Here is a 5219-nt window from a genome sequence, read left to right on the forward strand (position 1 = left end):
ATGCTAGGCAAGCACTCTACTGCTGAGCAGCAACCCCAGCCCAATATTTTGTTCTTATTGATTAGATTTATAGTTTTACAATCTTGTTTTTTTCTTGCTTGTTTTATGATGCTGGAAGCTGAACAGAGGGGTGCTCTATCAGTGCATGCTAGAGGACTACTCTACCTACTAAACTACATTCCCAGCCCTAGTTTTATCATCTTAAACATAGAGATAACATCTGCTTGTTTGGCTAATAAACTCAAGTTGAATAAAACTATATGTCCACATTATCATTTTTTTCTTTTTTAAATGATGCTGGGGGTTGAACTCTAGGCTTTGTTCACGCAAGGCAAGCACTCTACCAACTGAGGTATATCCTCAGCCTCCTCATTATCTTTAATACTGAAAATTCTGACAATATTCCTGCTTTTATTTCACCAGCCTATTAAAAATAAGCTTTATTTGCCAAAGTTTGTCCCTGATCAACTATTTAAATTTTGGACTTGTTTCTACATTTCTGAGAATTTTAGGAATATTTAATTTATAAGCACTCCAATCTGAATAGAATTTCTTTAAAGGATTTTATTGAGTGATTTGGTAATACTATCCATAGGTAGAAAAATATCACACATCTGTAATATCCACCCATATATACATAAATATACATACCATACAAACATGAACAGAGACCTTAAACTTTTGTCCTAAATTTTTAGCCATGTTTCAATAAAACATAGTAATCCTACTGTTTGGATATTCTCTCTCTCTCTCTCTCTCTCTCTCTCTCTCTCTCTCTCTCTCACTGTGTTGGGATTTGAACCCGGGCTTTGCCTTTGTTCTAACATAGTGCTATCTACAACCCCAGTCCTTCCCTTTATATTTTTATCTGAATATCATGGCACAAATTAAGTTTTCCTGTTTATCAATATTTATGGAGGAGACCTTTATGATTTTTATTTTTATTTGCCCTAATAAGTAATCTCATGGAGGTAAAAGGAGACCTCTGGCAGCTATCCAAATAATCCCAAAGCACTTTTGGGTGGATAAATAAATCCAACGTACTGACATTTAGCCTTCTTTCTTTTCAGCCACAGTAGTTGCTTTTGAGGCACCCTGAGTCCCTTAAAAAGCGGGAAAAAGCTCAAGTTCAAGTGATTGAGAGGCTGAAGTGAGGAGAAAGATCTGGCAAGGGTGGAGAGAGGGACATAAGAAGTAGGGGTTTGAAGGGTGAAATATTAAACTGAAAGGAACAGATACTACGCTTGATCTTAGCCAAAAGGCTGAGAAGCAATGAAGAGTGAAATATTAAAGATTCTAAGAAACTGGGTGGGGCAAAGGAGGAAGGAGGCATAGAAATGTTGGGAGGAAGAGATCTTTGTGTAGTCAGTTGGGGAAGATCATAAAGTTCCAAGTTATCCTGAACTGAGCCAACAAGAAGTTGGCAGAGCCTGTATCTAGCAGGAGATCAAGAAGGGTCTTATTTATTTGTTTTGTCTTTTGTGTTAGGGATTGAACCTAGGACCTCACATGCGTCAGCAAATCCTCTACCACTGAGCCCTCAAGGAGGGAGTTTCAATCAACTGAGTTAATATGGAAGAAACAGGTTGCAATAGAGAGAACAGAGAAGACCATACAGCTGAAACATACTAAACTAAACAAAGCTTGGTAATGATTCTTAACCTCTGCCAACTTCTGCCAGTTATCCCTGAAGTCTACCTGCAGGCCCCTAAACAAATGGGATGTCACAGTTAAAACAGTCAACAGGCACTGAAAGTTCCACTTGTTTTCTGAACGTCTTCCATGGCTGCACTCTCTCAAAATGAGGAGCTCAACAGAATCCTATGCTAAAACAACTTATTCTGGTTTTCTGACCTGCCTCAGGGAAGGACTGGCCAGGGGGCTGGGATGGGGGCAAGAGACCTTCCCACCTCTGCTGGTGGGACATTCTGGAGTAGTATGATCTGAACCCTATCGGCTGGAAGTTCCCCAAACAAAATAAAAAGGCAAGTCTGGGTTCTTCTACTTCCTTCTAACTTGACTGCACAGCTCCTTCTCTCCCACTGGAAAACCTGGTCCCTCATTAACATCGATCTTGTCTTCTGTTGCAAAGAATTTAAGGAACCTTAATCCAACAGTTTATTTTTATTTTTAAAAATATTTTAATTGTCAATAGCTCTTTTGTTTTATTTATATGCAGTGCTGGGGATCAAACTCAGGGCCTCACACATGCCAGGCAAGAACTCTACCACTGAGCTACTACTCCAGCCCTAACCCAACAGTTTAAGTGACACCATAGCCACTCAGCGAGTTTTTCCCTGTTCTTCCAGGACTTTGGTTATTCTGCTTTATTTTCATTATTAATGCTAACTTTAGCATTCAAAGACCCTAAATGTCATGTTCTGTTGTCACTCCTCTTTCAGTGCCTGCTGCCTGATTAAGTCAAAGGTGTCTTCACTCATATGTCTTTTCTTGCTCTTTATTTTCTCTGTTTATACATATGATGGAAAAGTGTTAAATTTTGATTTTTGTTAGGTATTTAGGACCATTCAGCTTTTAATTTTTTCTTATTTCAGTACTGAACCCAGAGTGTCTCTTCTACAGAGCCACAACCCCCAAGCCCTTTTTATTTTGAACTACTTTTTTAGTGGTGCTGGGGATCAAATCCAGGGCCTCACACATGTCAGGCAAGCACTCTATCACTGAGCTATAGTCCCAGCCCTTTATTTTATTTTGAGACAGAGTCTTGTTTAGTTGCTGAGGCTGATCTCTAATTTGCAATCCTCCTGCCTCAGCCTCCCAGGTCACTGGGATTACAGGAGATTACAGGCATGTGTGCCATGCCTGGCTTTTTATCTTTTCAGTGCCTGTAAGATCTACAGCAATGTTCATTTTTATTGGTTCTTGATAATTTTTTCTTATTTATTTTATTGATTTTGCTAGGGGTTGATCAATTTTACTAATCTTTCCAAAGAATCAACTTTTAGTGTTTGCTAAGTTTTTCAGTTGCATCTCCATTTTCCTTGAATTTTACTCTTAACTTTATCATTACTTTTCTTTTACCCTTTTGGGTTTAATTTGTTTTTTTTCACACATGCCAGGCATTTATTTATTTTTTCCATATTTTTTATTGAAAAAATTATTTATATGCATTTTAATTGTACGTAGTAGTAAAATTCATTGTTACATATTCATAATGCACACAATGTAACCATATAATTTGGCCATTATCACTCTTTTAGTTTCAAAATAAAATATTGGTGTAGAAAAATTTTTAATATTGCATTTAAAGCTACAATTTCCCTATATATACTATTATAACTGTATCTCACAAATTTCATATTTTTGTGTTATTTTATTCCAAATAGCTTAACATTTCCACTGCTTTTTATTTTTATTTTTTTCATCTATGAGTTTTGGGGAAATATTTTGCTCAATTTCCAAACATTTGGAGATTTAAAAATCCCCTAATTTCACCCATTTGATGATCTATATGGTTCAAGTTGGTACTTGTCAGGATTATCACTATTATCTTTCTCTGATTTTCTGATGTGGTTTTGTTTACTTGTATTTTGGTAAGCATTAACAGGCTTTTGACTCAGCAATAAGAAACTGCTCTGTGTGGCATATCTGGCAATACTCTGCAAGATTCCTACTGTGCTCCCATCTGTTATATTTCAATATAACTTCAGGCACAGGGAAACATGCCACAGATCTCAATTTTCTGGAGGGATTTTTTTTCTAATTTGTTAATAAATACAACAAGGAAAGAAAAAACAAAGTTCTTAATTATCTTTGTAGCTCCTTGAATAAAGAAGTGCTTAGTGTAATAACTTAAAATGGAACTAACTATTGGTATACTTTGTGTTTTGAAATTGGGTCACCATAGGGGTTAATATCAAAGAGAAAGAAAATTCAAGAGGTGTTCTGTTTTCCATCCTCATGAGAAAGCTGGTTCTGGATGGAAGCACAGCACAAGTCATGAAGGGTCAGAGGACTCATCAAAAGAATTTCAAATAAAGGCCTAGCAAGAAAATTAAAGGTTCTTTACTAGACCAGTCTTTGAAAATTTGTCATTCTGCAGTAGGTTTTGGATATTTCTAAATCTTCTGGCCGAATCCTAAATTCTATACAACAAAACTTTTCCTGATTTCCCTGGATTAAATTATCTTAGATAAGATTCATCTGAGGCTTCTAGTTGTATCTTCTGTAAGGGGGGGGGGGATATATATATATACCATCCCAAGGCAAGATAATTTTACTTTTGTATCACAAGGACCATATTAATTTTTCTAGTGCAACAGTGACATCTAGTGGAAAGAATTCTTTGGTAAATTACCAAACAGATAAAATTAAACATTTTCTATTTCTGTCAATTAGAAAAATAAATGGTTTTAATCATTTGTCCCTTAATAAATGTGTGTTTGTTTTCTAAATATAAGCCAGTTCCAGTGATATAAAAAGTTTTCAACACTTAAGAGTAAAAGCCTTGGGCTGGGGATATAGCTCAGTTGGTAGAGTGCTTGCCTCGCATGCACAAGGCCCTGGGTTCAAGAAAAAGAAAAGGAACAGCACATCAATGATTATTCACAGCAAGTGGGATCCATCCCAGAAATACAAGGTCTTTCAACATATGCATTGTGGCCCTTCCATAGCTCAGTTGGTACAGCCAAGGACTGTAGTGGGCGCTCCTCAACATAGGAATCATCAATATGCCATCAACAAAATGAAAGGGGGAAAACAATATGATCATCTTAATAGATACAGAAAAGGAATTTGATAAAAATTAATATCTCTTCATTTTTAAAAAAAGGCTTCATTAAAAGAAAAAGGCACCACAAAAAAAAAAAAAAAAAGGCTCTCAGTGCTCAGTGACATATTGTGTGACCAGGATCCTAAGGAGAAATGGTTTAGCAGGTTATTAGATAATAAATGGCATCCAGCAAATTCATCTGAGCAAGGAAGCACGTTCTGTTCCTTCTACCTATCTTCCCTTCATTGGATCTCTGATAAAGTGTTTTGATAATAACCATGGAGACTAGCAATTGGGTTCTGATCATACTCCTTAAAGATTCTTGGGAGATAATAGTGAAAAAAAATATATCTATGAGAACCCACGATTGAGTTCAGAATGGGAAAAGGGGATTAAAGATTTCTAGATAAGATGCATGCCTGAGGAAGACGCATTTAATACACTAACTAGAATAAATAAATGAAGCCATTGAGTAAGTTCTAAATTG

At 36.3% G+C, this 5219-nt stretch overlaps 1 pseudogene; it reads right to left on the reverse strand.

Moving 5' to 3' along the window:
* Positions 1–1189: 1189 nt before the first annotated feature.
* On the reverse strand, positions 1190–1274 carry LOC113180350 (U2 spliceosomal RNA; annotated as a pseudogene).
* Between the last annotated feature and the right edge of the window lie 3945 nt (positions 1275–5219).

This window comes from Urocitellus parryii, chromosome 6 (assembly GCF_045843805.1).
Source record: "Urocitellus parryii isolate mUroPar1 chromosome 6, mUroPar1.hap1, whole genome shotgun sequence".
NCBI lineage: Eukaryota > Metazoa > Chordata > Mammalia > Rodentia > Sciuridae > Urocitellus > Urocitellus parryii.